The 14,102-nt window shown below is 46.0% G+C and overlaps 1 protein-coding gene across 6 annotated transcripts in view; it reads right to left on the reverse strand.

Annotated features, from left to right (window-relative positions):
* The window catches only part of STX18 (syntaxin 18), a 121,275-nt gene that overhangs the window by 61,963 nt on the left and 45,210 nt on the right, over window positions 1-14,102 (reverse strand). The window lies entirely within an intron of this gene.

Genomic DNA, 14,102 nt, shown 5'->3' on the forward strand with positions numbered 1-14,102 from the left:
GTGCTGTGTATCCCCAGTCTGGTAACTTCCTTAGAAGACACAAGGCGATTGTGACCTACAGAAAACTGTCTTCAGTAGCTAAATAACCTACTCTGGATATTTGCTAAGAACCAGTGCCACCCTGGACTGTAGTTTCCAGAATTCAGCATGTGTTGACACACAGACAGACAGACAGACAGACAGACAGACACGTGGGGAGTGGGAGAATGAGAAATGTGTGCGCGAAAGATGAGAGAGACTGGTGTTCCTAGTTCTACTGTCGGTCCTGAGTAGCAGACGGGAGGGACGGTTAAACAAGGAGACAAGGATGATTAACATTTGTTGGGATGAATTTGGCGGCCCAACTTCCCATATTAGCAACCTGAAAAGTACCGCTTCTGATAAATATTAAGCCTCTATCCCTTTAAGAAATTTAGAAACCAAGAAAAGAAAAAGAAAAAGAAAAGAAAATCTTAGGTTCTCAGTGTTAGCGAGATCATCGAAGAACTCAGGACCTAATGTCGAAACGTGAAGAGCCCATACAACGTTGAATGACCCACGGGGCTCAATGCAACTTTCACTTGTAAACAGGTCTCGGACCTCTTCAACCTCAAGCAGCAGCAGCAGCAGCTTATCACGTGCTCAGCCTTTCCCCCCTCACTCCTCTGGCCCCAACCTTCCCTCTCCAGCTCCTTATCTTCTCGATCACACCTTAATCTAATTAGACATTCTCATCCTCACTCTTCTGGCGCCCCAAACTGCACTCACTTGGCATTGCTAGAACATTCCCATTTCCAAACTGTCCACTCCCGGCCGGTCTGGCTTTGCTCTGTGCCTCACGCATGCTACGTGATACACAGAGCGCGAAACAGGTAAATCTCTCCTCTCTTCCTGGATTCTCAAGACCAGAAGGGGCCTGGCAGGCGCTTACTGCTTTGACGGTGGGGGGCTCACCATCTCTCCCAGGTCGCCCGTTCTAGTTGGAACAGGACAAAGTTTTTTGTCCCTCGGAGTCAGGTTCAGCTCGTGGGGCCCCCCTCCACTCCCTACGTGAGTCTTCTCTCTTCTCTAAGCTAAACGTAGTCAAGACGCTCAGGCTTTCTTTAGTCTCCTCTGAATGCTGCAAATTACGGGCCTCAAAACTCAAATGCAGTTCACAGAACAGACTCGATATTCTGTGTGTCAGCAGGAAATGCAGGGGAAAGCAGAAACATCACCTCCCTTATTCTAGCCTTTAGGTTTCTATTGATGCCGCCGAAGAGCGTGCTCACTGTCATGTCACCGGGTCAGGACGACTTAATAGCTAGCGTTCTTTCTTTCACGACTGGTGCCGCTAATCTCCACCTTCACTATATTCCTATTTTCCCCTGGCCTCCTGTTATTTGCCGCTTGACCATTCTGCCATTAAAGACACCTGTAATTAAAAATAATTTTAAAAATGGGATGAAAGTGGGGCTGGAAAAGCATGGAATTATCATAGTCCCCTCCAGCTCCCTGAGCTGGACAACCAGCTCAACCAGTCACACATGCCCCAATAGTCCAAATCCTCAGTCCATTAAAAAAAAAAAAAAAAAAAAAGTTTCCTCTACAAAATATCATGGAGACCTTGTTAAGTGCCTTCTGAAAGCAGATCTCCTCACCTACCTGCCCAGCAACTGACACCAATGAGGCTGGGGGGAGGGGGGGCGCGGGGAGCAGTATGGCTCCTGCTTTGTAAGCCTGTGCTGGTTAATCATCACTACTTTCTTCTCTGTGTGCCTGGAAACCTTTCTTTTATTTGTTCCCTTGACAAATATGTAAGACCCAGAACGGGCCAGGCACAGTAAGAAAGGAGGTAATAAAGAAGAGAGGGAGGGAGGGAGGACGACGAACACAGGAGGGGTTCCAACCCAAGGTTGCTACATGACCTCACACTGCTTTTCAGATCCCCTCCAAGCCCTGTCTGGTCCGGAGATTATGCACAGAGCACGTATTCAGAGACTGTGTGCGTACAATGCGTGCAGAGAAACTGAATGTGTAGAGCTGGTATTCTGTGTGTGCAGACACCGTGTGTGTGGAACGTGTGCAGACAGCCCTGTGTGCAGAGACAGGGCGTGCAGGGTGCACGGGTGCTGCGTTGCTCCCAGTCCCGGTAATTCAAGCACAGACTCTACAGAGGTGAGTTCTCATCCAGCTCTGACGCTGGCGATACACGGTCTTGCTGCGCTTACGTTACTTCTCGGGCCCTGACCTCCGTACAAACGAGAGAAGGACTCTGAAGGCCACCACAAGCCATCGACGAAAGTAATGTCCGTGGAGGGTCTGACACCGCGTCTGGCACGCAGCACCTGCCCAAACGTTGTAAGTTTTCTTCTCCTGCTTCCCCTTCATCCCTGCTTGAGTCCCACCCACGAGGCCAGGCCGGTGTGCAGCACTGGGGACCGCGTGGGGCAGCGAAGGGAAGGGGGGCTGTAGAGACCTGGGCCACGCTAAACGGCTATGGCCTCTCACCAAGTTGCAGCACCAAGGAGTGTGGGAAGTTGCAGAGTCAGAAGAAGAAAAAACCTGGATTTGGTGCAAACCCAGCACAATCGGAGGACGAGTAACTAACACTTACTGGGTGCGTGCTCTGTGCCAGGCACCAGGCTCGGAGCCTGAGACGCACATACTGACTTGCTTAACCCTCATACCACCGCTCGGGGTGGGGGGAGGCTGCCCCCCTGTGAAAGAAAGAGAAAGAAACTGAGGCCCAGAGAGAAGCCGCACACACTGCTCGTGGCTCCACAAAAGGTCGCTGACATAGCACAACGCGGTCCCAGACAGTCTGGCCACAGAGCCAACGAGAACCGCCTCCATGGTGATGGGCGGCCCCCACAGCCTCCGCGGGCAGGAGAAAGGCAGCCAAGGGGACACAGGGCAAAGAACAAAGGGCAGTGGCAGAGGCAACCCCACCCAGGGTCCGTTCCGCGAGGGCGGGGCATCTGGAGAAGCCTTTCTGGAAAGCAGCTCAGGGGCAGCTCACCTGGGCACAACCCGCTCGGGAAAAGGGCTGAACTTGGCCTCATGCCGCCGTCCCTCGGGACTCTGGCCCCCTCCACGTCCAGCTTAACACTAGTGCACGAGGTGAAAAGCACATGACACCTACACGACACAAAAGGCCACACCGGGTTCGAACGCACCTTCTCGCACCAAGTCCCCCCAGAGTCAGAAGGGATCGCCAAGTCCTCAGCTGTGCATCAGAGGAAGCGACCGGTTCGAGCTCAGGGGCCACGAAGAGAGCGCAAGCTGGATGCTAGATGCTAGAATCACAGGCGGTGAGCGAGACACCCGTACGAGAAGAGGCCGGGCGCAGGGAGCCAGCCCCCTCACCCTCAGCCCTCGCCAGCCGGGTGCGGAGCGGACGACGGGCACCGCTGAAACGGCATTTCTGTCCTGGCAAGCACTCAGCTTCCTGTCAGTCCTGTGTCCTGGCGGGGTGCGCCTCCAGCGTCCCTCCCCTGCACCCCAACACACTCTCCTCCGCATCTTTCCTCCTTTTTCTCAGTGCAGGTGCTCTCTTCCAAAGAGCTGTCTCCAGACTCGCCACACGCTTTCCCCGCCACCTCCGTTCGCACCTGCACCCCACAGGCCGCCCGTGCCCATTCGGCTCCTTTGGAGAACACAGAGTGCTTCTGGGCAGGTGTGCTGGACGGGCAGGGTGGGGGACCCCGCTCCTGAGCCAGCTCTAGGACCTCAGGGTCACTGCTCTGGGCCTCGGTTCCTCACCCACACGCTGCTAAGGTCAGACGACAACGTCCTTTTGACTCAAACACGGAGATACCTTTTGGTGCTCGATCAACGTCAAAGCTCCTTATGACCGAACCCTGCTGGCTTCTTTCCAGTCCTGGGTGCTCGGCAGGAGTCTAAGGGCATATGTACTTGGGATCCTCATTCATTAGGGTTAATTGTTATTTCTGGCTCAGGGATTTCAGCCACAGAACCTTGGAAAGTCTGGTCATAAGAAATGAGGAACATTTAGGTAAAATAGAAACAAAAGAGGTACCTGGCTTGTACGTATCCTAAATGTTGCTGGGTACACTTGCAACAAAAATGGTGACGACACACATGTAATGCCTGCTATTAGAGAAGAGCTATCAGGACTTTGTGCAAAGGATGCCACCTGACCTTCATCAGAACCCTGTGGGGGGGGGGGGGGGCACTATTATTCCCTCTCTCTAGAGGGGAGGGGCAAAATAATGGGCTCAAGGTCTCCATTGGAAGTGGGAGAGCCGTACTCCTACCTCTCTTGGCTCTCACTGTGCCCTTCAGAACTTTGACAAGAGGGTAAGAGGAAAACGCACTCCGTTTATATTTTAGTTCCTCGAATTAAAACCCCAACCCTATCTCTAAAATTATTCAGATAGCTTACAAAACAAACTGTGAAATTCAAATTCGAGTTTCATTTTCTAGGCAGGGGGGTTATATTCTTAACTTCTTGAGCCGCCTTCCAGAAAGAATCATGAAATATTTTATGGCTCCTTACCTTTCTCAAGGGCACAGACGCCTCGGAGACTCTGGCAGAAGCTGTGTATCTGATCTCTTCCCTAAAGGAAATAAATATTCCCACAGGCACAAAACCATTTTCTGCTTTCCATTCTGAGAGTCAGAGGAACTCGGTTAAGGAACTCGGAACCACAGGAACTCAGGTCAAGAACCTCTGGTGTTGAAACACGGTTCAACCAACAGACACAAGCACGGGAGGGTACAAGCTTTCTGAAGACTTCTGGGCGGAAGGCAGCATTTCAGCTCGGCGCCCAGAGACAGCAGCCGGCCGCCCGTCTGCGGCGTCGTCAGCACGGGAACGCTGACCAGTCACACTGAAGGATGGGGGGAGAAGCGCGGGCCCCAGGGCCTCCAGGGCCAGGGACGGACCACCGCATGACGGCCACCACACGCCCGCCTTACAACGTGTCATCAGCGTCCTAAACGTTTGGTGTTTACCACGTGTCAGGCGCCGCGTGAAGCCCTTGCATTTGCGTAACAGAGGGAAACGGCCGAGGAAACCGAGGCACAGAGTCGTCGAGGAACCTGCCCAAGGTCCTACCGCCAGCAAGGTGAAAAGCCGAGGTCCGTGTTCCAAAAGACACTCCAAAGCCTCCGCTCTTAACTTCGTCGGCCTGCGTCCCCAAACTCGGGCCCTTCGACGTGAACACCTGAGCTGAGGACCAGAGGAGAGCTTCCAGGGAGCCCTTTACCGCCTGCCCCACGCCAAACTCACCGAGACGGAGCAGTCCACTTCGCTTATCAGCAGCTCCAAAAGCCCGTGCTAAATGTCTTCTAAAGCCGGCCAGTCCGTGCTAGAAAATACTAAGCACGTAAAACACACCTCCACTCCACGGCAGTACCTTCCGTATCCCAGGAATACGTTCGCTCCTTTTTGCGGTGAAAACTAAAAGGCTTTTTTAGAAGCATGTGTCCAAGAAGAACTGCATCAGATTCGTTTTGGATTCCCAAAGCCTGGCAGGGTTCCTAGCTCCGCAAATGCTGCTGAATCAGTGATGTATTTTATCAAGAATGTGTCATTCTAAAATACACATGAAGGAACAGCCGTTCCTAAAACAGGTGGTTACGATGTATTAAAAGTTTAAAAAACTACGGAGTTTTCTCACACGGGTTTTGCAAACGTCTCAGTGTATACCAAAGGCGCACTCCCCGTGTAACAAGCAGCCAACGACTGCACACAGCTGGTAATCAAAGCAACCCTCCCTGCGTAAGGTGAAGGGCATCAAGTGTGCGGCCACAAACAGGTTCTAGCCCAAAGGCAGCTTTCTTTTTAAATTTTGTAATTTATTTTGAGACAGAGAGAGACAGAGCATCAGCAGGGGAGCAGAGAGAGAGGGAGCCACAGAATTTGAAGCAGGCTCCAGGCTCCGAGCTGTCGGCACGGAGCCCGACGCGGGGCTTGAACTCACGGACCGCAAGATCGTGACGGGAGCCAAAGTCGGACGCTTCACCTACTGAGCCACCCAGGCGCCCCGCCCAAAGGTAGATTCTTACTAGGAAGGTTAAATAAATGCACTCAAAAACAGGAAATGCTGCCCTACTGACATTTTTTAAACCATCTTTTTATTTGAATTATAATATCAACCATAAGAAGGAGACGTTTGCGAGGATGACAAGGACCGGCACGTACACCTACAGGAGTGGGAAGACCGCACATAAAACTGACATCCCACCAGCTGCTCCCACTCTCATTCTCCTGGGATCCTAGCCCTGGGTAGAAATTAGGAGCCGGGAACAACACAAATCCCCTCACGCGCAAGCCGGGGGCACAGGCTAGTTCTCCCAATCTTCCACCCATGGCAGCAAGTACCGTTCCCGTCCACCAGGTGGTGCCCTGCACCACACTGTTCTTCCACAAACCGTACAGGACATCAAAATGACAACAGCTTGGTTTTAAGATGATTTGTCTCTTGAGGATATACATTTGGTTTAAGTTTCCACTGCAAAGTTAGAGTTCTTAAGATAGGTCATGCAGATCAATTGCTCCTGTAATCTGAAACTCAAAAGAGCAAGTAATATCTAAACAAGGGGAAGGGGTGGCCCTGAGCTTATAAGGTTCTCTAAAAGCCAGGAGACAGTCAGCCTGGCTACTTCTAATCTCATCATCAAAACTGCTACCTCGTCCAGTTTCTGCTTCACATCAGCAAGGAGAAGAGTGAAACCAACGACGGGCAGTACAAAGGGAGGACACACATTCAACTTCCATACCACCTGATGGAGGCCGATGATTTACATTCAACAGAAAACACTGCTTGATAAGACTCAAGCCCCAAAAGTGGAAGTGCTTTGCTTCACTAAAACATGTATTTTTCTCTGCTGGCAAAAACAAAAGCAAAGGACTCAGTGTGCATTTTATCATGAAGGTCTGAGAAAGACGGCTTGGTAACAAGACACCAGCCTCTCCTCCAAAGTCATCTTTCAACGGAGTGAATGGGAATAAAACGCAAAGCGTGCTGGCCTCAAGCAGGAATACAAACGTTCAAGTTCCGAGCACAGTCCAGGCGTTGTTTCATCGTTCCCTGTCCTCCAAGAAAATACAGATCCCTTTCCTTCATTACGATCTCCTTTGGAATGAATAAGTACTTCCGTACATGTGCAAAAAAAAAAAAAAAGGGCAGAAAATATCATTTCAAGGAATGTCACAAACATTCCAACATCCTCTGCTTGAAAAAAACGAAAATAAGATTGACTGGTTTCTCAGATTTAGAACAAAACTAAAAATCTCTAACTGCTAAGTTTTATAAAATAGGGACTAGCCTGATAAAAATTGATTCTTACATAAGTGTTCAAAATGGCATAACGTAATTAGTTGCTAATAAATCATTTGCCAGAGAAAAATCTGTGTATAAAATAAACTAGAAAAGTAATGGTTAGATCCTGAGCTATATGTTACATACAGATCTTGATTTTGAGAATCAAAGCCGCTCTCTTCATCCTGCTTTTAAGATGTACTGTTTTGCTTAGACACAAAAATTTTTAAGTCTTATATTCGAATATTATATTCAGAACTCAGTGTGAATGCTTTAAAAGTAAAACCAGTATATACAATTTAAATCTCTCTTAATAGTTTTTATCATTAGGTAAAAGCATCTGAAACACCACTATGTAAAAATTTCCTTTCTTATCATAGAAACAAATTTCAGTGAAAGCCACATGTCAATTTGTAAGCAATAAAATTGTCATCAAAACGTAACACTGTCCACCCAAACACGTATATACGCACTTTTAAGGGACCCATGTGACAGTGTCCTGAAAAAAGGAAAGTAAAACTTTACAACGTTCAAGGAATCTTTCAAAAACTCTATAGTATATGTTAGTCGATATCTGATGATTACTATTTCAAAAGCGCCTGGATGTAATAATTAGTAAAGTGATATCCTTCTACACTTACAGTGTCCCTACAGTAAAAAGTGAACAAATTTCCCCAAGAATTGGAGTGTAAGCAACTAAAATTAAAATGTCAATTTGCAGTTGTGAGGTTAATGCCATAACAAGGAGATTTAAAACATATTTTAGATTAAGGCTTTTAAATATTATTTTTATGTATTTATACTCTATGATTGTGGTCTATTTCAATCATCAAACCAACTAAAAACTTTTTCCTCCTTGCAAAATTAAGAATCTCACTATCTGCTAAAATTTAATGCTTATTTTGTAAAAACTTGTTTACGTTTTCCTGGCAAACAAGTATGCATTTTGTTCTTTAAACGGAGTCTATAAATAAATATATAATTTCTCTGCCTATAGTTGGAAAGAGGCACCCTTTGGGATTCCTATAGCAATCACTAAGGCTCCTAAAAGAATTGTTAAACTTCATCCATATTGAAAAACTCACGTTTAACCCTTATTTTCAATTACAGCCAAAGTCTTTGTTCCAGATCCACAGAAATGGACACCCCTCTCACTGCAGTGTGTTTTAGAAGAAAACATGATTAAATGTCACATCTGACTTTCACAGATCCCCAATTTGCTTCTTGAATGTTTATTATCAAACTCTAATCATGACTTTCACAAACTTATTTATACTTTCACACAAACTTCCAAAGTTTTCCCAACTTAAATAAAAACCCACAAAAACTGTGGGAAATGTTTCGCTTGAAAGATAAAAGTAAACTGGTCCAAATGTACATTTGCAATAATCAGTGTTTACTTTCGTTGCTCACACAGCTTACAGCACTTTCAGTATCTGCATTCAACTTAATTTTCTCCTCTCTTAAAAAAAAAAAAAAAAAAAAAAGGAGGGAAAGTAGTTTTCTTTCTCCCCCGTTTTGCTCTTAAAATATAAACTCATTTAATGCAAAGCATTCCTGAATCAGGCATGTTTTAAACTACAAGCGTATCTAGTCTCAACAGCATTCATGTTACATACAAAATGCCATTTCTTTCAAAACTTCAGTCTGAATATTTTGTGAATCTAATTTTACTTTTCCTAATAAACAGAAGACGTTTTACTATACAAGACCCAATTATAACTTTAGTAAATAAAAATAGCAAAACAAACAAACAGACACTACAGTACTAAAGTAGGAAAGAGGGTCTTAATTCATTTATGTAAAAAGTTGGGGATTTGCACTTCCATAGATGTTGCACTACGTTTATTAAAATACGACGTTACTTTTAGCCTAGAAACAATTTATCAGTTAACAGTTATCTACTCAGAGAGAAAGTATACTCTCAGTAAGTAAAACACTAGAAACCATTTATGCTGTCCTTGTTCAGAGCTGCTTAGAAAACTGGGCTATGTACTTTTAAAATAATCATTAAAATCAGTCTAAATAGTCTAATTGTGATATAGTTAATCCACAGTCAACTGATGCCATCTAATTCTAGAGACAGAAATCTGTCTCTCAAAGGGGATCTAAGAATACCCATATTTGTAATACAGTAACATGTGTTAAAGGTAATAAAATGACAAGAAAATATTTCCTAATAGAATGAATATATTTTAAAGTTTGTATGACTGGCAACAGAAAAGACTTTTCTACTATTTAAAAAAAAAAAAAAAAAAAAGTCTCCTGACAAGAGATTCTGGGTTTGAAGTATGCCACACCCCAGTTCCCAGGCCACGAATCCCAGTTCATTTTTTAAAATGAGGTCTATTTCCTGTAATTTTAGATATTTTAGAGTACAATTATTTTACATTTTTATGATGCCTTTGGGGTATCATTACAAATATTTTTATGTGTTTAAACTTAGGAAAGTAAAATTAAGTAATAGCTTCTCTTAAAAAGAGCTGTCAACTCTCTCCTGAACAAAAATCTTTGTTTTAAAGCAATCTAGAGATTTATATCCCTAGTAACCATAGAAATTAATCTTAAGCTTTAGAAAAAAATTGCATAAAATGCTCCTTATTTAATTAAAATCAGAGCTCTGCTCTTTAGAAATAAGGACCCTCTTTTGAACAGAAAGAACTCTTTCCACAGAGTAGAATTGTTTTAAGTCAAGGTAGCATTCTTTGTGATAAAGTAATCAAACACATGTTTAATTGACTCTTGAATTTGTGTGCACACGAAGTTAAACACTTTGTTGGAAAGGATTTGCTCAGGGAAAACACTCACCGAACACTTCTGGTAAGAAAAGAAAGTGAAACACACAGGATCCAAACCGTGTTTGTACATTATCTAGGCGGTATAAAAAGAGCAAAGAATTTAACAGTAACAATGAGGAGAACCACTCCCAGCAGAACTCACTTTGTTTCCACTAGGAAACTGGAAATACTATTCACTGCGCCTTAATACGAAGACCCATCAACACATCAGAACTCAGACTTCATCCCGTGATGACTATCACTTTCTACTTCATGCACTAAAACAGAGACATATTCTGAATTCTCCTCTCCCCATCTGACTGTGAAGTTTCGCTCAGATTTAGAAGCCAGTGGGGGACGTCTGGGGAGGGGGCAGCGTTCTCCCCAGCCACTCTCTTCCCCAGCAGTCTGACAGAATGTGTGCATCTGAGGGACGGTCAAGACAAGTCCCTCAAACATTTGTAAGATGTCAAAGTTTTCAAGGCTTATGAAACTCAGGTTCCGAAGAAATCTGGTGAACTCTCACGAGACTTAAATTTCACAGCTTCAGGTTTTTTCTGCATAATGAATATTTTTTAAAGTTAAGTCACATTCTGTTCCCACTATACTTTTTAAAACATGCTAATTTGGACTTTGCATTTTGGAAAAGTTGAGATAAACACACAAAAAGGTTAAGAGCTCAGTGTAGAATCAGGAAACAAAGATAGTGATGGCCATGTCAAAAACCGATATTAAATATTTGCAAAGTGCTCGTACAGTATATCGTAAACACCAAGTAAAGTGCAAGCTACAAATGTTCCTGCTTTCAGACCATCCAAGTCTTTGACGAGGTCTGGATAGGTGTTTCTCCATGCGAATTTAGGTTCTGCTAAGCCGGCTAAACAGTTATCTTCTCTAAGAAACCCGCTTTTTGGGAAAAGACACAGGCATTTACCCCCACACTGTCCATAGCTAATTTCACAGTCCTCCAGAGGAAAAATTTCCCAAGGGTTTGAGCGAATCGAGACGTCTTGTATATGGGACAGAAAATGATGAGGAATTACAAATGGTAAGAATAGGTAGTCTCCACCGTACCTGACTCCAGACTGTGGTCACCTTGGTGATTCTAAAAACTCTTTCGGGGGTGGGGGAGCAGGGATTGCTCTGGGCCGGGCAGGGGAGATGGGACACAGGAATCAGGAACTTTGATTCTGACATTAGGAAGCGGCACACCTTAGCGTCTTCATCGCAGACTGCACACGTCCCTAGCAAGAAGGCCCCAAATTCGACATACATGTTACATGTCAATGAACTGGTTCACTTTTCATTCAAATTCGAGTAATCACCAAAGACAGAAATCTACAAATCTATTCTCAAGTATCGGTAGAAAATGATGTTTAGTCGTAAAATAATCTCAGAGCATAATGCCGTTTTTGAAGCTTTAACAACATGATGTTTAGTAGAAACAAAATGCCAGTGTCTACTTGAGTTGCAATACCTTCCTTTCCCCTCTGCTCTTCACCACAGACAAGCAAGACCTTATGAGATAACAACACCGTTTTCACAGCAAACACAAGAACCGGAAAGAGGTTTGTGGGCTTTTCACCACGGTTCTGTCGGTATTTTCTTGGTGCCTCTCTCTCTCCTGTAGGAAAAACTGACAAGGTAAACATAAACTCTTTCTCCTCCTTCCTTAACCCCATGTCCCATGGTGGCTTCCTTTAGGACTTTACCTAACAGGCGAAAGTGTGCCTTGGGGGGTCAGATATTCCAGGCCCGAAGTGTTTTTCCGAAAGGTTACAGAACATAGACTGTGATGAAGTAAAAAGTAGCAACAATCAAGGCAACAGAAAGCGTTTGTTAACCAACTGCTCGTACACGTATACGGTATGGAAGAAGCGTCTGGGCTCACACTGTGCTCCTGGTCAAGTCACTTCTTCCTGCTTCGTTTCCTTGTTTGTAAAAGGACGACACTGCATTCCCTGATCCCTGAAGCCCATCTGAGCTCCAGAAACTCCATGACTTTTTGTATCTGACTGAAAACGAACAGTGTATTTTCAAGCAGTCTTTCATATCTCGGTTTTATGGGTAACTAGAATTTAATTTACAACGGAAAGAACAGAGCATTTATTTCCGACAACCTACTACGGGACAGAGTACACTCCGTATTTTCACAACAATATTACCACCCCTTCCCATTTTATAGGTGAGAAAACTAAGGCTCAGATTAGCCCCAGATGCAAAATTACATGTGTCCAATGAACTATTCATGCTCTTGGCACACACACGGGCTCTCCCCTGATGCAGAATAACGATACGCTGAATCACCGCTGAGAAACTGCCGATCCAGTGCTTATGAGTGGGAGATGCCGTGCCGGGTGGGACATACCATCCCTCCGTGCACCCCACTGTACACAGCTAAACCACAAAGTGGTCCGCCCTTAACCGCAACAGGTCATTAAACACCTACATCTGCCGTGAAATTGGGGGAAAGGGGGAATGGTAGACTGGACAAACAGGGAGGGAGTGTGACCTTGGACCTCGGAAACAGGAGAAGAGGGTACAAGGTACTTCTCTCCCCACTGGCCTCCTCTACGAGCTTCCAGAGGAGTTCAAACCAGAAGCAGGGCTGAGAACCACCGATGACGAGGGCACAGGAAAGAGGACTCTGGAGTCAGTCACTAGCTGTTTCCCAAATACTTAACCTATCTTTGCCTCAGTTTCTCCGTTTGTAAAATGGGAAAAACTAATAGCACATACCTCACTGGGTGTGGGAAGATGAAATGGGTGTTTTCCACAAAGGGCTCAGAGAAATGCCTGGCACACAACAAGCACTATGCAAACAGCCGAAGGCCTCGAATGCCCAGGAAAGGGCTTTCTGCAGGCCAACGGTGTTAAATGTTCTCTTACGCAGACGTGACAGATGACAGCCCTTCTTCTTTCTTGTGGTCTTTCTTCCCTGTATATTTAACTCTGTATTTAAATGCAAAAAATAAATGGTAACCTCATGCCACTTCACCTCCAGCTTCCCCACCCGTGTGTGAATTTACAAGCAGGAAAAAACAATAATAAAGTTCATTTTTAGGGAAAGTAATCTGTTGAGTTACTATAACAAGGAAGATTTTTCATTTTAAAGGAGGGTCTCACAGTACCCTAGCGGCAAGAATAGAACAAGTTAAAATGGATGGATGAAAGAGTTCAAAACAAAATGACAGAGCACAGTGGTGCTACCTAAAAACTGCCCAAATCTGAAACACTGGGCTGGTGAACAAGAACATCAGTGACCATCACATTACGTCATTTCAAGAAATCCTGTAGATGAATTACATTTTTTTTAATCTTTATTTTTGAGAGAAAGAGAGAGAAAGTGGGGGAGCAACAGAGACAGAGGGAGACACAGAAGCAGAAGCAGGCTCCAGGCTCCAAGCTGTTGGCACAGAGCCCTACACGGGGCTCGAACTTGGGATCCACAAGTTCATGACCTGAGCCGAAGTGAGACGCCCCGAATTACATCTCTTTAAATAAGCGTGGCTTCACCAAAACCTCTTTGTCATATGCACTTTCAAAAACAAGATTTCTTCCCCCCCCCCCCTTTTTTTTCCGTTTCTTCTTTACATTCCCGAGACAAAGGTAAAGCAGACAGCGCTAAGATCCTCAATTTCAAAATGAAGACACGGAGAGTCAGAAGGCCTGCCCAAGGCCACCGCTGAGGTGAACCCCGATTTCTTAAACAGCAGCGCCAGCGGGGAGGTCAGGGGAAACGCAGCGGCCTGGGCAGCGAGGCGAAGCGGCGTCCAAAGCCCTCAGAGGCCTCTCCCCTCCGGGTCAGTCCCCGCGTGGGAACCCGGCGCGGGCAGATGCCGTGGCGGCCGCCGCTGCGTCAGCGACGGGAGCCGGGGCTCGACCAGGAGGCCCGGTGCCAGAGGCCCCGTTGCTGCGCGCTGCTCCCTGCCGCCCACCGAGCTACGCCAGCCGATCGGCCGGATCGGCCGGCTCGGCCGGCAGTCTCTGCGGCCTGCGTGGCTCCTGGGCGCAGGCCCCCCCACTCATCCCGGCGGCCTCGCCCGTGGCCAGTGCTCGCTGCTGGCCCTGGGCA

This window comes from Puma concolor, chromosome B1 (genome assembly GCF_028749965.1).
Source record: "Puma concolor isolate L17-30 chromosome B1, mPumCon1.1.hap2, whole genome shotgun sequence".
In the NCBI taxonomy this organism is placed as follows: domain Eukaryota; kingdom Metazoa; phylum Chordata; class Mammalia; order Carnivora; family Felidae; genus Puma; species Puma concolor.